Below are 23,458 nucleotides of genomic sequence, written 5' to 3'. Positions count from 1 at the left end.
AGCCAGAGGACCGAGGAATCGATGGTTGGTGGACCCCACATACGGATGGGGGGGGCCATGCTAGTGCCATATAGATAATGGCGTCCGGGGACATGGAAGGCGCGGTTACTGGCTTGGCTAGCCTTTGCGTCTTCAGAACGGTGCAGGCTATAGACGCGTCCAAACAAGTCAATCGCGAAAAGCGACCAGTCGCTCGGAAAGGATGTAGGTAAATGCTGAGCCGACCTGCGCGTGTATAGACTGCAGACGCGATTCGCGCCACTAGCATCCGGTACGCTCATCAGGTGAGAGGCAACGAGAACATTCCTTGGGTGGGCCACGAATATAACTTCAATTTAGACATTGATTTTTTTTATTTAAGCATCCATTTCTCTAATATGCGGGTACCAAACTGATGAGTGGACGTCTTGGCCAAGTTCATTTTTACGGCCGGATCAGTGGCCTGGATCTGTTACTCGTCTCACAAGTCGGCATCTGTAGCGAGAATCACTTCACCAATCATTCCATGCGCAAATCGCCCGAGCACTTCTATTGACTGAAACTAGAGAAATGCTATTTGCGGCGCGCATTGAGATGCACCAATCATGCATCCCCATTCGTGATGACGTGGAATATTCATACAAGATCCATACGGTTCATCGGATGGGCGTGAAATTATTTCTTTTATTGATTGGTTAGAACATTGAAATGCACTCTGTATGATGCATTGAATATGGAACGTTGATTTCCCTTTCAACTGTCCATTTTCTTTGTAAGTATTTTACGCACTTGGTGTACATAAAATCATGAAATTTTCAATTCGAATATCTCATCATAGATCAGGGGTAACGAATGTTACAGATCCATCACACGTTTGTCATTTCCAGTGGAGGAACGGCGCTTGGTTTTGGCGCGTGCAGATGTGCGGCTGCAAAGCATTTTACGGAATCTATCCTGCGCTGCACTAGTCCGCTTTTGTTCGATTTTATTTTTGACCCTGTAAAGTAACGGAATGCCGGCGACACCCATCAAAAAGTAAGAGAACTCCCGTACTCTGGCAGACTCTGACAGATATACGCGGGCACCAGTATATTACTTAGACATTATATAAATGGAATAAAATAACTTACATTAAACTGTCAATATTGTATCTACCAATCAGAAGTATCAAGAATTAAAAAACTTAGCTTATTTGAATAATTAGATTAGAAGACGTTATTGGAGGGTTAAGGATTTTTATTTTTAATCTTTTTCTTTTACGCACGCACACACACCACCACACACGTACCATGGTGAGATTTCACCACCTCTGGATACTTTAACCCTTGACCGGGCGTTGAAACTCCCAAGAGTTTACCACCGGAGCAAGAGTAAAGATCCATTATAGGGTTAAGGATAAATAGGAATGGTGTAACTCGAAAGCTTCTATTATAGTGAACATGTCTGTCACTTTGCGCCATAATTTTTTTTTTTCAAATGAATTTTTTATGTAAAATTGTGTGTGTGATTGCTTGATAAGTTGATTCTAAATTGATTATTTTATCTTCACTGAACATGTTTCCGCAAAGTGTAGAATTGACTAATGGTATTAGATCCGATTTTCTAATATCTAGAGTTAGATTCGAGTTTGTTGTGAGCTCGAAATTTTAACAAAGTAGTATCAGATAAAGGTTAAGAATGTTTGAGAATTCAGCAAAGATATCAGGGTCGAAATTTGATATATATAAATTCGATGGAAAAAATAATTACAGTTTGTGGCAACAAAAGGTTAAGGATATTTCAATATCACAAGGGTTGAGCAAGGCATTATTGGAGACTATGTTGAGATGTAGAGCCATATCTGGGCAGTGCCACTCGACCAGTCGAGTGAGCTGCTCAACCGGTCGAGGGGCCCACTCAACTAGTTGAGGGTTGGCTCGACTCAAAGTCCAGTGAGCTATGATTTTTTAAGTCCGTGGTTCTCGACCGGTCGAGGTCCTTGCTCGATCAGTCAAAGGCCCTTACTCGACCGGTCAAGTAGTCTGCTCGACTAGTCGAGGCTACGCAGATTCGTTTCCAGATTTTGCATGGACTGTAGATTTTTGAAGTGATTTTCACAGAGGTGCAAAAGGAAAGTTGCATAAACTATAAATAGGGGTCCCTAGGGCTTTTATAGAGTTATAAGAGTTATTCTAAGGTGTGGGCAAAGGGTTTTCTCTATTCATCTAAAGAGAAAAGGTTAGTATATTGCTTATAATCTTCGTTTTCTTCATAGTGAAAGTTTTGCACCGTGGTTTTTTACTCTTGTTGGGGTTTTTCCACGTATATGATGTCTTGTGGTTTGTTTGGTATGCTTTGATTTTATTTCTAGTTTATTTTTCTTGTTTATTGTTTGTGGGTGAAACTGGAGATTGGATCTTGATTCACTGCATTGTTGACGTACTGCGCAACAACTGGTATCAAAGCTATTGGTTTAGTTCAATTGGGAGCGATGATGGAAGAAGAGAAGACTATAATTGAGAAGTTTGATGGTTCAAACTTTGCTTTCTGGAAGATGCAGATAGATGATTATCTGTATCAGAAGGACCTCTATATTCCTCTAAAAGGAAAAGAGAATAAACCAGAAAAGATGACAGATGATAAATGGTCTTTATTAGATTGGAAGGCTTTAGAAACGATCCGACTCTATTTGTTTAAGAGCGTCGCCTTCAATATATCCAAGGTGAAAACCACAAAAGAATTAATGCATGCCCTAGTTATAATGTATGAGAAACCTTCAGCCTCCAACAAGGTTCGTCTCATGAAACGGCTATTCAACGTGAAGATGTCAGATGGTGGGAGCGTGGCTGAACATCTAAACGATATAGTCACGAGCCAGTTGGAATCCGCTGGCATTGTTTTCTAGGACGAGGTCAAGGCGTTATTGATCTTATCCAGTTTTTCAGGCAGTTGGGATGGTTTGGTGATTGCCGTGAGCAATTCTTCAGGGTCGACAAAGCTGAAGTTCGATAATATAGTCGGTTTAATTCTTAGTGAATAATATAGAAGAAAGACATTAAGAATCTCAGGGGATTCAGGGAATGCTCTAAACGTTGAAGGAACAGGAAGATCGCTGAACAAATGAGGTAATAAACACGAACGTTCTAAGTCGAGGAAGAAGTCCAAGAGACCTAAAGACAAAAACGGGTGTTGGCATTATAGGAAGAATGAGCACATGAAACGTAATTGCAGAGGGCTTAAGAAATAAGAAGAAAGCTCTCAAGGCGGGAAGAATTTAGTGAATCTATCTGAGGAGAGTGACACAGAGGCTTTGATTTTGTCTCTTGATGCGAGGAATAAGTCTTGGGTCATAGACTCGGGTGCTTCGTTTCATGCCACTTCGTGTAAGGAGGTTCTGCGTGATTATATGTCAGGTGACTTCAGGAGAGTCTACATGGGTGATGATGAGCCGTGCAGTATTGTTAGAAAGGGAGATGTTCATATAAGTCAGAAAGACGAAACGACATTGAAATTGAAGGATGTCAGACATGTACCAAGTTTGAAACGGAACTTGATATCAGTGGGACAGTTGGTTGATACCGGATATATGATGACATTCATTAGTGATTCCTGAAAGATCACAAAAAGTGTCTTGGTGATATCTCAATGCAAAAAGGAAGGTACTTTGTACGTGATTTTAGGATCGTATAGTTTATTCGCAGTCGCATTAATTGGAGTGAATGGGCAGTTATGGCATCAGAGGTTGAGATATATGAGTGAGAAGGGGATGAAAGTGTTATTGTCAAAAGGGAAACTACCAGGGCTGAAATCTATTGATTTGAAATTCCGGGAGGACTGCGTGTATGATAAGCAAAAGAGGGTGAGCTTCAAGAAAATAGGACGCACTCCAAAGACGCATCTGTTGGAGCTTGTATACACAGACGCGTGGGGATCGGCACAGGTATCATCTCTTGGTAGCTCACGTTATTTTGTTTCTTTTATTGATAATGTCAGTAGAAAACTGTGGGTTTATTTCTTAAAGCACAAATCTGATGTATTTGATGTATTTAAGAAGTGGAAAGTAATGGTAGAAAACGAGACAGGTAAAATAGTAAAATGTCTCAGATCAGATAATGAGGGAAAATACTGTGATAAGAGGCTTGAGGAGTATTATGCAATAAATGAAATCAAACATCAGAAAACGATTCCAGGGACACCCCAGAAGAACGGTGTGACTGAGTGCATTAACAGGACTATTCTTAAGCGCACCAGGAGGATGAGGTTACATGCAGGATTGCCTAAGACGTTTTGGGTAGATGTTGTGAATACTGTCGCCTATCTCATCAATAGAAGTCCCTTAGCACCATTGGATGGTGGGCTACTAAAAGAAACGTGGACTAGGAAAGAAGTAAACCTTGTACATCTCAGAGTGTTCAATTGCACTTCATATGTTCACATTGATGCAGAGCATAGAAACAAGCTGGATGCGAAGTCCAGGAAGTGCATGTTTATAAGATACGGGCAGCATAATTTTGGCTACCATTTTTGGAATACAAAGAACATGAAAATCATTAGAAGCAAAGACGTAATCTTCAATGAAAAAGTAATGATAAGGACAGTGTGCAGCAAAATAAGGCCGATGAGAAAGAATTCGTAGAGATGAAAGAGTTACCGGACAAGGGTGTCACAGTGCCACAGGATGAACATGCACAGGAGTATAGTGAGGCAGAGCCGCAGACACCGGTTGTGAGGAGGTCTACTCGGGAGAGGAGACCCACGGTCCGATACTCACCATCCTTACATTATCTACTGCTGACAGATAATGGTGAACCAAAGTATTTTGAAGAGGCATTACAGTTAGATACACGGGTTAAGTGGGAGCAGGTCATGGATGATGAGATGGACTCTCTTGAGTCTAATCGTACGTAAGAGCTAGTCACTCTACCTAAAGGTAAGAAAGCTCTTCATAACAAGTGAGTTTATAGACTGAAGGAGGAGCGCGATGGTTCGAAACGGTACAAGGCTAGATTGGTTGTGAAAGGGTTCCAACAAAAGGCAGGTATCGACTTTACTGAAATATTTTCACCTGTGGTGAAAATGTCTACGATTCGCATAGTCTTGAGTATAGTGGCTACAAAGGACTTACATGTAGAGCAGCTAAATGTTAAGATAGTCTTTCTTCATGAGGACCTTAAAGAAGAGATATATATGCATCAGCCGACAGGATACGTGACATCAGGAAAAGAGAACAATGTATGTAGACTGAAGAAGAGTCTATATGGCCTTAAGTATGCCCCGAGGCAGTGGTACAAGAAGTTCGACAGTTTCATGTCAGGAAACGGTTTTAGGAGATGTCATGCAGACCACTGTTGCTATTTGAAGAAGTTTGATACGTCGTACATCATCATTATTTTGTACGTTGATGATATGCTTGTGGTCAGATCAAGCATGAAGGATATCTCATATCTCAAAAGACAACTGTCTAGAGAATTTATCATGAAGAATTTAGGAACTGCAAAATAAATCATAGGCATGAGGATAAAGCATGACAGGGAAAACAAGAAACTAGTTTTGTCACAGGCAGAGTACATGGCCAATGTACTTGATTGATTCAATATGGGATGTGCTAAGCCGATTAACACTCCATTAGCCAACCAATTCAAGCTTTTTAAGGAGTAAGGTATGAAAACGCGAGAGGAACGGGACTACATGTATGCTATTGTGAGTACGAGGCCAGACATTGCTCAAGCAGTGAGAGTTGTTAGCAGCTTCATGAACAACCCTCGGAAGCTGTGAAGTGGATCTTTAGTACCTGGTAGGTATTGTGGATGTAGGGCTGTGCTATGAAGGATCAGAAATTAAGCTACAAGGCTACGTAGATTCAAATTTGACAGGAGATATCGACAACAGAAGAAGCATCACAGGCTATGTCTTTACTCTAGGTAGTGCTGCAGTCAGTTGAGTCTCTCAGTTACAGAAGATAGTATCTATCAGTACAACGGAAGCAGTGTATATTGCAGCTACAAAAGCATGCAAGGAGATGGTATGGATGCAAGGTTTCATGGAAGAGTTGGGTAAGAAGTAAGCAGATTGCAAGTTGTACAGTGATAGTCAGAGTACAATACACTTGGCTAAGAATCCAGCCTTTCATTCAAGGACCAAGTAGATTGACATCAGATATCACTTCATATGTTCGTTACTGGAAGACGGATCGATTGCTCTGGAAAAGATTCATACAAGTGAGAATCATGCGGATATGCTGACTAAGGTGATCACACGGGAGGCTGAAGCTCTGTTCAACTTTGATTGATCTTAAAGCTTGAAGACGGGGAGATAGTGTACTCCAGATGTAGAAGACGAAGGATTATGACGATGTGTCTCCAAGTGGGAGATTTTTAAGATGTAAAGCCACATCTGGGCAGCGCCACTCGACCAGTCGAGGGCTGGCTTGACTCAAAGTCCAGTGAGCTATGATTTTTTGGGTCTATGGTTCTTGATCGGTCGAGACCCTTGCTCGACCAATCGAAGGCCCTTGCCTGACCAGTCAAGGTTATGCAGATTCATTTCAGGATTTTTCATAGACTGCAGATTTTTGAAGTGGTTTTCGTAGAGGTACGAAAGGGAAGTTGCCTAAACTATAAATAGAGGTCCTTAGGGCTTTTCTAGAGTTATGAGAGTTATTCTAAGGTGTAGGTAAAGGGTTTTCTCTATTCATCTAAAGGGAAAAGTTTAGTATATTGCTTGTAATCTTCGTTTTCTTCATAATAAAAGTTTTGCATTGTGGTTTTTTACCCTTGTTGAGGTTTTTCCACGTATATGTTGTCTTGTGGTTTGCTCGATATGTTTTGATTCTATTTTTAGTTTATATTTCTTCTTGTTTATCGTTTGTGGGTGAGACCGGAGATTAGATCTCGGTTCACTGCATTGTTGGCCTGCTGCGCAACAAACTAAACTCGAGAAAATATCAAAAAATGATTGGAGTACTAAACTCGGAAAAAAGGCTATAAGCGTCATCCGTCTGTGTCTATTGAATGAAGTCACGTACAACATTTTGGACGAGGAATCAACTCTACATATGTGGAAGAAACTAGAAGATCTATACATGACAGGAGTTTGAAATCCCCTCAAATAAGCATTTGAAATCAACAGTTAGAACTTGGATTACATCTAAAATCCTTATAAGAGTTGCATGTGTAACATGTATGTCACTGCACTATTATTCTATTGGGCACATGGCCCACCAATGATGTCCCAAAACAATTAGATTATCAATTGCATCACTATAATTACTTTTATATGATGATTATCACCATCCAAACATTGTCCATGTAAATCAATAGTTAAAAATTATTAATTGACATGATTTTGTGCTTGTGGCCCATCCAAGACTTAGAATTCCATCATTTTTGGTAAATTATATATTTCAACGGGCTTATTACAACCATTGTGTTAAACATTACATACATTCAGTAATTAGAGATATTAAAGTTGATTTAGTAATTAAATTCAAGCCCCTATAAATATATCATGTATGGCTACTATTGGGTTAAAGTTGATTCCAAATATAGAGGGTTCTGAATCTAGAGGGTTACAAATCCACACTCCCAAACAGGTCCTAAGTGACAGATTAGTATTGTGTAATGCAACTCCGCGACAGTAGTTCGATAATTTTGCATGTCTAATTGGAGTTAACGCATGCTACGTGTATCATTTTGAAGTGCCTAAGTTGCAAGCTTTGTATGCAGCCGAGTATCAAATAACTCCTCAGAAAGTATTGGGAATATTTATACCCCACAAAGTGGTAAACGACCCTTTTTCAATTTGTCGTACATATTTTAAGTTTTTCCGGCCATGAATGTAGAAAAGCAGCGACATGGTAATAACAAAGGATGAGAATTTCCTACAACATAGATGCCAAAGGGTTCCCGTGCAACAAAAACTCCATGGGGCCCACTGCAATGTCTTTGGCACATCCATTCCGTTCATCAATTTCACCAGCTAATGCTAGTCAGCAATCTAAAAAATGAGGTCGATCTAAACCTAAAGTGAGCCACACAACCCAAAACAGCCGAGAAAGGCATGTCCACGATCGAAACCTTACGGAGCCCACTGGTTAGCAAGGTGAGTCTCACTGGGAATAAAGGTAAATACATTAGCTTGATCCAAAACGCCGGTCGACCCCAAAAAGGTTTCAATGGTGGGCATCTCCATTCTTACTATTTCCTGTGACGTGGCTTAATTGATTATTAAATCTGACAGATTTTTGGGCTCACATCCTCAAGATGAGTTGTTTCACCGCATGGACGGGACCTTTAGGGAAATTCCTTGAGCCGTGCAAATTATCTGCCCAACTTAAACGAGGAATAGAGTTAAAATCACACACTGATTGAATGATCCCATCCAGGCATTTGATGGCATCAAATGGGTGGACAATAATAAATTGAACTCCAATTTAGTGTGTTTACACTCCTTTTTAGCACAATTAAGCTAGTGAGATGCGAACATGTGCATTACTATATGCTAGATGATACGCAAAATCTTACTTGTATCTTTCATCATTGTTTATACATATATAATTAGATACGGGCTTAGGGGACACCACGAGGCAACATCTCATATGTGGTGTATATTAATTTCAAAAAAGTATTAAAGGCAAACACGTGAAAAAAATATATTAAATGTTAGAGTTTTACAAAATGTAGAAGTCTTGTTAATTAGATATCTCTTCAGTATTAAATGCTGAAATTCCATTAAAAAAAAAAAAAAAAGGAAAGTGGATTGCATCCAAACCCTGCCCTCCATATCTAACAGCGAATGGGCATATCTATTTGAAGGCCCATTATAATGTATTTGTTTATCCACGCCATCCATCCCTCCTCTTATATCATTTTAAGGTGTGATTCCAAAAATGAGGTAGATCCAACACTGCAGCGGACTGACCAGAAATGACTCTTGCATTCAATGTAACTTGCTCTTAAATCTTAATGCTTTGTGCATTTAATGCACTTGAGCTTACTATTTGGTGTGGTCTACTTAAGCATTGGATCAGCCTCATTTTTTGGTTCATACCTTAAAATGGTCTAAGAAAAGGGATGGATGGTGTGGATAAATAGATACATCACTCATTCCTTGTTAGAGATGGGCAAGGTCAAACACAATCACTTCTTCAAAAGAGATATTTATCTACTATTAAATGAGCATTGCGAAAAGAAAATCTCTACGTACGCATAATCAAGTCATGTAAGGATCACAACAACTTTTCAATGTGAGAGTCTAGAAATGTGAGGACTTTAGTCGAGGCATGCAAGAGTATCTCTTATACACGTTGTCATACATGGTAGGCTATGTTTGGTGCGGAAGAATTGATGATAATTTCACCACCAATTGTCTAGATCTTTCATATGTTGAAGACTACACAAGGCCACCACCCCCTAAAAGTCCATAAGAGCAGCAATCGAGGAAGAGCTACAGGCCTTATGCTAATACAACTAAACCTAACTTTATTTAGATGTTCACCATGGACATTTATCTTCATCTTTCACTTTATTTCACTTTAGCCTATCCTATCATTGCTCATAGTATGGGAGCCTTAGCTTGTAATGCTTAATTTATCTCTCCATCCCTCATCCACAACATCCTGATGGATTGCAAGGAAGATCGCTCGGTCTCAAAAGAAAAAACTGTGCAGCTTTCCTAATACATGCTAAGTAATTCCGCCGATCATGTCATCGCGAAGTTTAGTCCACATCAGACGACAAACGGATAGTCAAATCATGACTGTCTTGCTACATTCTTTGTTCCTACTAGGACCATTGTGAATGCTCTCCCCCGACACGTGCACAAGCTAAATGTGCGATGTGGTGGAAGATTGCCTTTTCACTATATGGTATTTACATTGTTATATGTAAATGATCCTTTTTTGTGGTGACAAAGGCCCGATGTATATGATTTGTTTGGATTGTCTTAGCTTCCTTGGCTGCACAATAACTTTTTCAAGGGCAATCTCTATATGTTGTGTTTAAAAGATTGGAGTCGCCACTAGTTGATTAGGTTGTGATGTGCCCACGATCAATTAGAATTCATGAGCTTGCCTTGGGCTAGGGAATCATGAAATTCTCCGACCTGAATGAATCATAATATTTGGTCTGCGACATGGGTAATGGTCTCAGTTACAAGAGAATAAGGGGTTAAATAGTTTTTCTTGCTCGCACTAACGTGCAGTCTCTATTTTAAAAAACACGTAGTTTTAAGGGAATTGTATATCTATAATAAATGTTAGTCATATGACCACACTTCTCATAAACCTACAAGAGGGTCGGGTAGTCAAAAGAAAAAAGTATATAGATCCTAGATTTGCTTCGCAAAGTTGATAGACAATGGGCAAGTAAATAGAATAAATAAATATACGTAGAAAAAATAAAATATCATAGCCTTGTTTCATAGAGTCGAGGCCCTGGATAGATGAGCAGAATGAAAAACAATAAGCAAACGCAATAAAAGCAAAGAAATAGTAATTGTAAAAAAATGAACTGTACGAAGTGAACCACGTTTTGAGCTTGATTGAAATGTGAGAAAAAGAAAATAAAAGTTAAACACTATTTTCTTTGATTAGAAAAAGGATAATCGGACGTTCCTAATCCTTACTCTATTATTGACGTGATAATATTGATTTTGTTTAATTGAATTGTTGTAGTTAGCTAAGGCAAAACCTACGTGTAAGTATAGTTGTTGTAGGGGATTCTAAGTGACAGAACTTCCTTATTGTTAGGGAATGAAAATTAATAAAAATTGAAAACTTTTATACTATTTCTTCTACTGTTTCTACCTTTTCCTGAGCAAGGTTGAACACTGTTTATATCGGCTTGGAAATTGTCGGCTAATGGGCAACCAATAGACACTTGATAAAAATTTTACATGCAGGATTTGTCAAAAATCTACCAGAGATCCTGATGTAAGATTTACACCGCCAGGTGAGTGTAGGATGAACATCTGATAGTCCAGTTCACTTAGGTTGGGGTATCTATAACCACGAACAGATTGTCACTTCACCGCTCATCTTGCCGAGAAGTCCAATTCCAACTGAACAATGAATAGATAGTCAAAGATCCACCTACCATCAGTTATCTCGCCACGAGGCCCGATTTCCAACCGAGTGATGAACTCATGACCATCCCTCATATCATGACTATTCGGCCACAAGGTTCATTCCAAATTGAGCAACCAATGGATCGTCATCCCTTAAGCTAATCGTGAGTGCCATTATTATAAAAATTATCAATAGAATAATACTTTTAGTTTATATCTTCTTTCTCTATTATTTTTATTGTTAAATTACAATAATAAGTTATATTAAATGAAAAGTCGTTAAGTTTATAAAAGCAAATCTATTATTACAAGGTAAAAGAATCCAATTGGAAGGGTTAATCCTTACTCATTCACTAATCATCTTGACTTCAAGCACAACCGAACGTTGAGAGAATAACTAGATCTTGCCTCTAGTCTCTAGTTTGTCCACATGAAGTTGAGTGGACTCCGTGACGCCACCCATCGTAACCACACACACAAAATTGAAACATAGATCCTCATTTACACGAGTGTTTTTTTGTTTGATTGAATTTCCCAGACAGAGTAAGTGACCTCCCATGGTAATGATACTCTTGGCACGAGCTCTGTGCCATTTCCTGCAATTTAATGGTGCGAAATGAGCTACTCTGCACGTTATGCTAAACATACTATGGATGGTCAACACCATTTACTATCTGCACACGTATTGGCCGGGCGTGCCAAACAGACCGGGTATAGCAATATCGGGACATAGCAATCCCATAGATCTTGCACCAATCCACTGACGCAGCTATCATTACTTTCAAATCCGATGCAATTCACTCTAATACCATCCAATTCCATCCAATCTGCCCGGCCAAACAGGCCCTTATCACGCAAGACAGGGATCGATGTCCTAGCACGGGATGCGCTTCAAGACAGAACAAGATGCGACGTCTCTGCTTGCGATGCACACGTGTCAATGGATACACGATCAGGGCCGTTCATTGGTTGGAGATATGTGATTTATGTGTTTCACAGGACACTCATAAAGTGGTTCACGTGCATATGTTGGTACAATTTCATATTGTCCTTGTTTTGGTCACGTGCGTATGTTGGTGCAATTTCGTATGTGGATGAATTTGTTATAAATCCACGTCACGTATCCATTTCGTATGTGGATGAATTTGTTATAAATCCACGTCACGCATCCATTTTTTTAGCTCATTTTTGGATTCTATACCAAAATTTTAGCAGATTCAAATCTCATGTCGACCATTGGAAAAAGTGGTGAATGACAGTTAAAAACATTTTATAGGCCCAAAGGTTTTGGATCAAGCTGATCTTTGTATTTTACCTTACTCCAGGTCTTTTCGACCTTATCAACGGGTCGGATGGAAAATAAACATTATGGATCTTCTTACAATGGGACTTGGAAAGTTTTTAATGGCGGACGTTCAATCCCACTGTTTCCTGTGGTGTGGTCCACCTGAAATTTGTATCTGATTAAGTTTTTGGATCTACTACTAAAATGGGCTTAAAAAATGGATGGACAGCGTGGATATATAACATATCATCAAGGTGGACCCCACCTTAAGCGTAACACGCACTAAGGTATTACCCGGGTAACACCTAACACCTAATCCGCTCCCCTGTGGGTGATATGATATATCTTTGTCCATATTTCACAATGATACACATGTCACGTTTAGACAAGATCCGGACCATTCATGAGGTGGGACTCTACCATGAGAAGTCAACGGTTCAAAATCCATGCTGATGAAGCACCCAACCGTCCAATCTTAGAACTTTTCTGTTGACTGAGAACTGTATTTTTATCTGTTAAGTGGAAGTTTATAGGCCAAAAGCGGAAATTAGTATGGCACGGATTAGGGACATACAAACCATGAACTCTTTAGTGCGTGGCCTATCAAATGAATGGTCCAGATTGCATGTAAATATGACATCTATACCGTTTTGTACCGAAGATATTTTTGAACGTAGGAATTATAATATCCTTGATCCGAGAGTGCAAATCCAAGTGGGACCAGCAGTTTGTTGGATTAATGGCCATGAAGCCTCTTGATCCTGACCATTCATGGTGAAGACCGGATGATCCCCGCTATGGTCTGCTAATCAAAATATTTAAACACTTTTTTATTTATCATAATAAATACCATTATCTTTTAAAAATTCAATTTCAATACCATTATCTTTTAAAAATTCAATTTCAACCATTCAAATCAAAGGTTTAATGCGGATTAGCGTTTCTATGTTTCTTCGTGGAGCGTTGAAGATTGGACGGTTGGGATGATGGATCGGATTCTATAAAAGGGGATTAAAAGGTCATTGCAATATTCAACAGGAAAAACATGTGTGAAATTTCTCATGAAATTCCCAAGAAAACAGACATTCAAGCCATTTTCCGCCTCGCGACGTTCTTCCCGTTTGAGTATAGGAGACGTTTGACTGTTTAGATATCTAAAAATTTCAAACTTGTGATATAGACCGTTTAATCTGTTGGGCCCCACAGTGGATGGAGCATGTCCAAAAATATACCAAATGGGAAGATCCTAGTCACCCATCTTAGGTGTTTTTTTCCGTCCAATGTAGACCGTTTCTGCATTTCTCTTCTCAACCATCCACTAAATTAAATTATAGTACGGTCCAAACGATGATATTTTCAAGGCATGTGTGGAAAAATCAATGGTCACAGTGCTGAACCATGGTCATGTCCTGAATAAACTGATAAATTCAAAGGCAAGGAATCCACCCATGCCCAGACTTTTAGTTTTGCACCCTTTACAAATTGCTGTGACTTTTCAATCGTACACATGGAAAAACTGCATAGATTACAGCAATCCAAACCGTCTAAATCTCTGACCCGATTATGAATGGAGCAAGGCCCAAAAATGGCACTAAGAAAAAATCCACCATCTGATTTTATTTTATTTTTCCTTTGAAATTGGAGTGCTCGCTATTGTACCATTGACCATTGATTCTATAGTCATTAATTGAATGGTTAGGATTTCTTGATTTTTGTGATTTTAGAATTATGGTTCATCCACAATGGGATCCACAATTTTGACGGTGAGGATGTTGTGGATATCATTGCAATGCGTGAGGAGGATAAGTCACCACCATTTTTGGGAAATGGTGCAGAAGACAGGTGTCCACTCGGTTTTCAGCTTTGACAAATGGGGCCTGGTCACGTAATTTTTGGTACGATCGAAGACTCACAAGTAACCCGGTCAGGACGCGGATTGCATCCTCCTTGGGATAAGTGGGCCACTGTGATGTATGTGTTTTACCTACTTTGTTTATTTAATTTTCAGATTATTTTTAAGGTACTGCACAGGACGCCGATTCCCAGAGAAAGCCTTTAGCATAAAGTTCCTGCATGGATGCCACGTGGGGCTAACATGATGTTGGTGAGATATCTACTCCGTTCGTCAACTTTTTAAAATTATTTTAAAACATAAAACAAAACAACAACAATAAAAAAAATAAAAAAAATAAAAAAAAAATCCAAACAGGTGGATCCAAAACTCAAACTACCATATTAGAGGGAAAACTTGGAAAAGAATTTCCCATGGTTGAAACCTTCTTGGGCTCTACCTTATATGTCATCCAGACGGTTTATAAAGTTATTCATAACGGGATGAAGTGAAATCATTAAATAAATAAATAAATAAATAAAGCTTGATACAAAACTTTTGTGAATATATCAATATTTCAATGGTGGTCATTGAATCTCGACGGTTTCCTCTGTTACAGCAACCTTGAGTTTTGATTTCACCTGATTTTTAGTTTCTTAACCTAAAATGACTTGAAAAAACGGATGAACAGAGTAAATTTCTCACAAATGTTGCGTAGACCCCACCTAACATCCCTATGCATAAACTTCGTATGCAAGGCTTTCTCATGAAATCTGCTTCAATTCTCCAAACATGAGGTAGATCCTACGCTTAAATGGACCCGGGACCAAACCACAGAAAGGGAGCAACGGTGATAATAAAAAAACACTTTCTATTTACTTTTTAGGCTTACCAAGATGTCTACTGGCCATCCAACTTATTCATAAGGTCAAGTCGACACCAATGAAGGGAATGCACAAATATCAGCCGGATCAAAACTTGTAAGGCTCTTAATAAGTTTTTAATGAGAAGCTTCCAATTCCCATTGTATGGTCCACTTGACTCTTCGATCTGACTTATTTTTTCGTCCATACTTTAAAAATGATTTGGCAAAATAAATGGATAGCATGTATAAAACACATACATTATGGTAGGCCCCACAAAGCCCTTGCAACCAGGAGTCTGCTCTTGGGGGAGGAGGCAACCCCACGTCCGGCCTGGTCCTGGCACCGATTAGACTCGATTGTAGACCCGACCATAGGAGTACTATGTATTTAATTATATCCATGGGCCACTCCGTAGGAAAACGATGGTAATCGCTTTGTGGGGACCACCACAGTGGTTGTATTTATATCCCACCTTCCAATAGCTTCTCCAACTCATCTTGTGAGGTAACCCAAATGCCAGGGAAACCCAAAACTCCATGGACCACTCCATAGAAAACGATGGGGATGGAAACGTCCAATGTGGAAACTTTCTTACAACATCCAACTCATTTCTAATGTGATTTTCACAAGAAACCACAAATATCAGCAGGCTCCTTAACTTCTGTCGCTTTCGATAAGGTTTCAATGGCTGGGCGTTCAATCCTTGCCGTTTCTTCTAGTGTGGCCCACTTGAGTTTTGGATCTTTCTCTATTGCACTTACATAGTAAGATAAGCTGGCGAAATGGATAAAGGGAGCAGATATAACACAAACATCACGGTGGGCCCCTCAGGTCTTAGGGCGTGTTTGGGGAATGGTATTAGATGGGCTTAGGTGGGATGGAATTGCACCTGGTCCTCTTGTGCCAATTCCGCTCGGTGTTTGCGAAGAATGGAAAAGCTTGGAATTAGATAAGATGAAATTGCACCGGGTTCTATGCCAATTTTACTCAATATTAGCAAGTTGTGTAGGTCCCACCATGATGTGTGGGCTATATCCACACCGTCCACCCATTTTTTGAGATCATTTTAAAGCATGGGCCAAAAAATCAGGTAGATCTAAAGCTCAAGTGGACCCCACCATAGAAAGCAATGGGGATTGAATACTTACCGTTGAAAACTTCTTTGAGGCTACGTAAGTTTTGGATTCGACTCATTTTTAAGTCCATGTCATAAAATGAGGTTACAAAACAAATGACCAGTTTAGATATAACACGTGTGCTATTTTCAATAGTTTCAAATGATGGTGAGTATATCTATTCAATATACTACCACATTGCCAACAAAGCATGGAATTAAGAGGCAATATTTATGTTTTTTTGAATCTCACCCCACCTAATCCGTCGCAATGCCATGCCCCAAACACGCCCTAGGGCTGCAGGGTATTCATGTAACTCGGTTACAAGCAGGTCACATCCCCCTGGGATATGGATCCACCCACAGTGGGAGGCAGGCCAACGGCCTCTTCGATTACTGATTCATGGGCCCCACATGCCAGATCAGGAAATTACAGTACGCCAATGCGGATCTTTCAACTTTGAAATCATAGCCATTAACAAGGACAAATAAAAAAGTCAAGGTAAAGATGTTTCCTATCATGCACTCAGCTCCTGCTGACGTACGCTGCATACTTAGAGGAGAACCATGACGTCAATCATATGGGCGTACAGGGTTTTGATACGGTACGGTGCTACTTACCATATTATAATGCGGGGTTGGTTTCCCGCTGCATCTTATGATGATCGGAACCGTTCGTCTCTAGACTCTATGCTACCGGATTCATGTTTAAATACAAATTCAAAGGCTAATTGTTTATATTTATTTTGGCATACTTATGTGGACCGATGTAATACTTCCACATGTCAGCATTATACACTTACTAGTAATAATAATAAATATCTTGCATTCAAGGATTTTTTTTTTATCGCATAACTTGCCAAAAGAAAAGTGGTGAAGAGCTATACATGCGTTTATAGATAAGACGAAATGACTAATGACACGTAACCCTAATTTGTATGACACGTGTGATTAAGTGTGCTTGACAATACTTTAAAAGATTTACTGAGACATGAATCTTATCATAAATATGTATATGCTCGGCAAGATTGTCTCTTGTAATCCTTACAAAATGGGAATTTTTTTCAAAAATAATTAATACTCTCGTGATGATTACAAAAATTCGACAATGGAATCATCATATAAGTGGATGGAAACTAATAAATTGAGGATTAGGGTCCAACGAGACTGATCCTATAAGATATATGAATCTCCACAACCATGTTGGCAAGAGATTTGAAAATAGTTTTTGATATCCAAAGATCTTTTAAATTAGATAGAGATGATAAGAAAACATTTACGTACTATAATTGTCAAGAATCCTATATTAACAAGGAAACCTAATGAGAGTTCTGGTGCCTACCAAGCTATTAAAATAAGTACATAATGAAAAGCCTAGAGCTTACACCAAACACAATTCATATACATAGAGTAACATTGGTTTTATTTTAGTTTTTTTACTTTGTTCACTTTTTATTTGACCATGTACACTGTAGAACATCTAAGGTTTAGGATAGCTTCGATCACTACTGCTCAGTGTCATCGTTGCAATATGCTTAGGAGTAGTATATCCACAACCTTTCATCCCTGAATTCCAATCAATCGAGTTATTATTCAGAAGATCAAACCCTGGTCATTTCTTGTTGACCAATCTACCTTGATTGTTTATCCAACAAATAATTGTAGGTACTTATCTTTTATTTATTTTTCTACATTGCTTTGTTATTCTGTTGATTATACTACATTTCAAATAAATATCAATTAAATTAGTATTATTAGCTCTTTTAGTTTTAAATATGTTCATCTTTCTTTTATTGAGAAATAAAATGGCTACGACCATTAGTGAAAAAATTAGTCTTAAATATTAGATAAAAAATATCCATTTGAAAGACTAACTCCCACCGTTCCCAAATCACATGATTATTATAACAATTGGTGGTTGAGCGGACAGTCATATCCTTAAATTTGACTGTAATTTGTCTACCTCAAATGCATTCAATCAAATTTAAGTTAAGTACAATTTTAGCACGCTTGTACCATGCTAATTGCACACTTTAATCAAATATAGACCATCACTAATATGTGTGGCCCATATTTAATTGAATTGCACGAACACAAGGATCATCCATGAAGCATGATTTTTAGGCTACAACTTCCATTATGTTTAGTAACAAGACCATGAACGGTTCAATAATTTTGAGAATCCAACCGGGGGATCGCAACCGGCTATGATGCTGGCAACGAACCCTGTCCGAACCCCATCTAACTAGGTTCAACTCCCCCATCTAACAAATAGTTTGCAACATACAAAAAGCTCTCCTGAGTGATGCATTGAATAAGGAACGTTGATTGCCCTTTCAACGGTCCCATTTCTTAGTACGCGTTTTGCGCAAATGATGTATGAAAAGTCCTAAATTTTGTTATTTAAAAAAAAAAAAATCAGTGTAGAGCATGCATGAGGAATACTAATGTACTTTTAACTATCCATTTGATATCCCTGTATTGGATGGTTAGGATTGCTTGCTCAGTATGATTTTAGAGATATGCTCCATTCATAACTTGGATGGTCTGGATAGCTGTACGTCAGGATCACATGAAAGGAGGACAAGCCACCACTATTTTCAAGAGTCCAGCCCGGTTTTCACTTTTTTACAGGTGGGCCCTTGGTCCAGGGATCCACACAACTGATCTGATATGCCCTACTATGGAAGATTCCCGAGGCATATGATCCATCCACAGCGGGACACCAGATCAACGGAAGAGATTGCTGATCCATTGGCCCCACATGTCAGAACGGAAAAGGACGGTGCGCCGTTGAAATCTTTGACCTTTAAATCATTGCGATTGATATAAGGACAAAAGGACAGCCAAAACAACGATAATTCCAAGAGACGAAGTTCCAACATGGGGATGTAAAGAGAACCGCTCTGTCAGTTTTTCTCGGTGCATACCGAACGTACTCCAATAAGAAACGTCCGGACTCTAGTAGCCGTTGGATTGGGGATCTTTTCAATGATCCAAACCGTTTATTTGATAGAGCTCCTCTGGGAGAAGGGACCTTATAAAAAAATTTCGAGGATTGAACATTTAAACCTTTATGCAGTACGACGCTATGGTGACCGTTCATTTTCCAAGTAAAAGATCCAAATGATCAAACAGCTAAAATAGATCAGTTGGGAGCTTTTATTTTTGCCATTCCAACATACAAAGTGAAACTTGTCATTTAAACGTTGTGGATGTGGAGGTTTACTAATTACAACATGCGTTTGGCTGTCTGCGAATCCACACGCAGGCGTGCACGCTTTCCATCTTGTTGGAATAAAAAAAATCAGAACCTTTGGGCCACAAGTTACAAAGTAGAGTGACGGTTAAAACACAATTTTCCTTCAACTTTTCGTCCGGTGTGGCGCACCAGAGGTGAGGCCATGGTATCTGAACAGTGTAGCTCACCTGATGGAAAGATCTGATCTGACCCACGTTTGATATTGTCACGTGTAAGTGGGGAATTTCAAACCAACATAGATCTTAAAGAAATGAGAGCATTTTGTTTTTTGTTAAAAAATGGAATGGTGGATTATTAAATTAAAGGTATTGATTAGGAATTGTTGGGCTTTGGACTAACCCAAATTAAAATAAATAAATCATGTGTAGTTGTCTTAATAAAGAGATGCCATTTCATACAATGCTCGGGCTTAGAGACTGTAAATAAGTTTGTGCAAGTGGGGCCCACGGTTGATTAATCCAAGATGCTGATATGATGGGCTGATTGACATTTGTCCTTGAGCTAAAAATTCACCAACATCTAAAAATCTCTGGCATGTACACACGCTCCATGTTAGCAATTGTGGAGAACATGATGGAAAATAATGTGCTAATAAGATAATATCAATCACATGATTTCTCCTTTCAATATGGACCGTTCAAAATTTTACTTTTAATGATGGATTTGATATCAAATAATTGCATGGTTAGAATTGCTGGTTCAGTCATATTTTATAGATATTGCCATATCCACGATGGGACCCACAGTTTGAATGATATGGGTAGCTGTACGCCATTGCAAAATGTAAGGATGACGTACCAGGTTTAGAGTGCAGGAAGGAAAGAGCTCTGGGGTGCCATCACGTGATCTGTGTGTAACATCCTCTCCATTCATCATTTGTGACAGGTTTTTTATTTATTTATTTATTTTTTTTATTTTTTTTTGGGATTGGAGCCTTAAAATCGGAAAGATCTGAAACTCAAGTGGAACATACAAACGGGAAGAGTGAGTATGGGGACGCACACCATTGAAACCTTACTGGCCCACCAGAAGTTTTGGATCAGTTTTTTTTTTTGCCTTTTTTACCCTTAGCCCTTGTTATACTCACTTCATGAACGGTTTGGATGGCACATATAGAAGTATCAGGATGGGCCCAAGAATGGTTTCAATGGTGGACGTCCTCATTGCGACTATTCCATGGTGTGGCCCACTTAAGTTCTTATCGACCTGAGTTTTGGTCTGATGTGCTAAAACGACCCGGAGAAACTGATGGACGGAGTGGATTTCGTACATACATCATTATGGGTCCTGCAGAGCTCGCTTCTATAAAAGCAAATTCGCAAGATCAAACCTGCAGTATTTCATGAAAGGGGGGCTTTAGATATTCTAGCTTCGTATGAAGCGTAATATTCAGTCGCTTAGAAATTATATACACGTCAAATATTAACTCAACACTAATTGTCGGATCTATCGTGGCAAAGTTGTTATGTTTTTTGATAAAAGTAAAATTTTAAAATAAAAATTATTTTTAAAAAGTAAATAAATATATTAATTATTTAAACTTTTCATAAATAGCATATATACCCCGTCAATAAGAAAATAAATTTTTACATAAATAGTGTTTTTGTAATAAATGGGCACATATTTAGCACGTGGTTCAAATTTTTTAGCCATGGTGCAACTTGACTATCCTAAAATATTATTAACCTTAGTGTTGATTGAGAACGACTGTGATATGATCATGCACATAGCATATATGTCAAGTGTCGCTCATATGGCAATAATTTTAAACTATTAAATGGCTTTTTTTTATCTAAAATGATATAGAAAAAATTATTATAGAACAAATGGTCACTTATTTTCATGGAATGATGTTGTTTCCTATGAATGGGTGTAAATGTCTTAAAGAAGCGCTTTGGTATCTTTACCTGACGAACTCCATAACTATTCAATTACTATAAATCCTAAATATTATAATCCAAAAAAAATATTTTTCTCTCTTTATCATGCAGTGCTCTCGAATCTAATATTTTATTGTGTTTTTCCAATACATTAAAAAGTCATATCGATATCAAAATTAAAGACCTGTGCAACACTTAAATATGCAAATGTTTGTGTTGAATTTCAGATTAAGAATTTATTGCATTTTGTTAACAATTTGTAAATTTCTTTTTTTTGCACTTGTTGAAATTATCATAAAAAGAAGAACAAATTTATCTTGAAAAATTGACTATTCGAGTAGAGCCTCAAAACTAATAAAATTGGTTATCTTATTATATTTTTCCTCTATTCTCATTGGATTCTAGATTGTTATTTTACCAACATGAGTTATAATGTAAAAAATAAAATTGTTTCAATAACATTAGCATCCGATTCTTGGACACAATTTTCGTAATAAGATCATTGGTTATTTTCATTTTAACCGTCCAGTACATGTCCTGAAATCGAATGGTCATGTAAAAATAATATTATTCTTTTGGCTCATGATATATCTTAATCGGTACCCATATTTTTGGCAGTTTATCCTTCTAATTAATTGTATGACGCGTACGCAATTTTTTATAATTTCTAACTGCCCGAGTATCATCCATCACACTCTGCCATAGTATCAAAGCGTGCCTGTTTGAAACAGACGCCGTGAAATGTTTACCAGGGTCATGTCTCTTACGAAAAGTCAAGAGCACAGGACGTCCGTATACTTCACATCATTTTCTAAATGGAACGCGGATTAGCTGCGACCGCTGTTCCAGCCAGTTGGGTGCGACCCTATCTAGGAGTTGTATATCCACGCTGTTCATTCATTTTTTCTGTTTATTTTAAGGCATGCTCCTGAAAATGAAGTACATATAAATATCAGGCGGACCATACCAGGTATTAAAGTCCCACCGCCAAGGGCTTCTTGGGGGGCTATAAAAGTTTTGGATTAAACTGCTATTTGTGTTTTCCCTTCATCTAGGTCCGTGTGACCTTCTCAACTGGTTGAATTGCAAATAAACATTACAGTGGACCTTGGAAGTTTTTAATGGTGACTACTGTTTTCTGTGGTGTGGTCCACTTGAGATTCGTATTGCTTCATTTTTGGTACCATGCCCTTCAAATAAGCCGGCAAAACGGATGTACCACGTGGATATACAACGCGGGCCTCACGGTCAGGGTCACATCCACGCGGCTAATCCGCGTCTTTGTTAGTTAGTCATGAAATAGAAAGACTTTTAAAAGGAAACATTACATGGTCTGAATTTAACAGTCAAATCTAATATTTTTTTAGCGTGATCATTGAGTTGTGTTCCTTCCACAGTCTATTCAGCTATTTGGACGGTCGGGATTGCAATGCAACCATGCCACGTGTACAGTGTACGAGACACCACTATTTTAAAATAGTGGTGAGTCATCACAAAAGCCTACACCGTAAAACACGGTAATCCCGTGATTGGGTAGTTGAAATAAAAAAACACTGTCCCAATTCCGGACGCAACGTTCCACAGGTTGTACGGTTTAATTAGAGTTTCCGTATGCGAAGTGTACGATCTCTCAGTGCCCGTGTATCAACCATAAGTCCGACAGAGCATCAAATGACTCCCCCATTTCCACTAGAAGGTGATGTAGGGCCGAGTTGATCTTGATGGTTCATGCTCATGCACTTTGGAAAAATACCACTGAGAAAAGCTTTGATACTTTGGCTGACTGTGATGCTTCGTATTTACGCACTTAAAATCGTACACGTGGCATGCATGTGCCTATTAGATTAATCTGTACTGATAGTGGACGTCTGTTTAGAAGGATCAAAAACCAGTAGATATGATGGATAGCTCGAATTGGAAGTATCGACTACCAAATGCCCAATAATCTCAGAAGTTAGGATCATCAGTGGGGTCCCCTTATTTGGACGGTTTAGACTGAGTTGCTGAATGGTATGTGTTCAATTCTGAATGCATCACACTCCCAAGGCATATCATGCAAATAACTTTCCGGAGCCATCTCTTGAGAGTCCTATGCAATTCCAACTTACCGAATAAGCAGCAAGCATGTAGGGCAGTGATTAGGCCTGTTTTTTTCTAGTGGCCAACCACATTGATGGGCCATGTTGCAAATATCAAGG

The sequence above is a fragment of the Magnolia sinica genome, chromosome 5, assembly GCF_029962835.1.
Source record: "Magnolia sinica isolate HGM2019 chromosome 5, MsV1, whole genome shotgun sequence".
NCBI classification, from domain to species: domain Eukaryota; kingdom Viridiplantae; phylum Streptophyta; class Magnoliopsida; order Magnoliales; family Magnoliaceae; genus Magnolia; species Magnolia sinica.
This window is presented reverse-complemented; position numbering follows the sequence as displayed.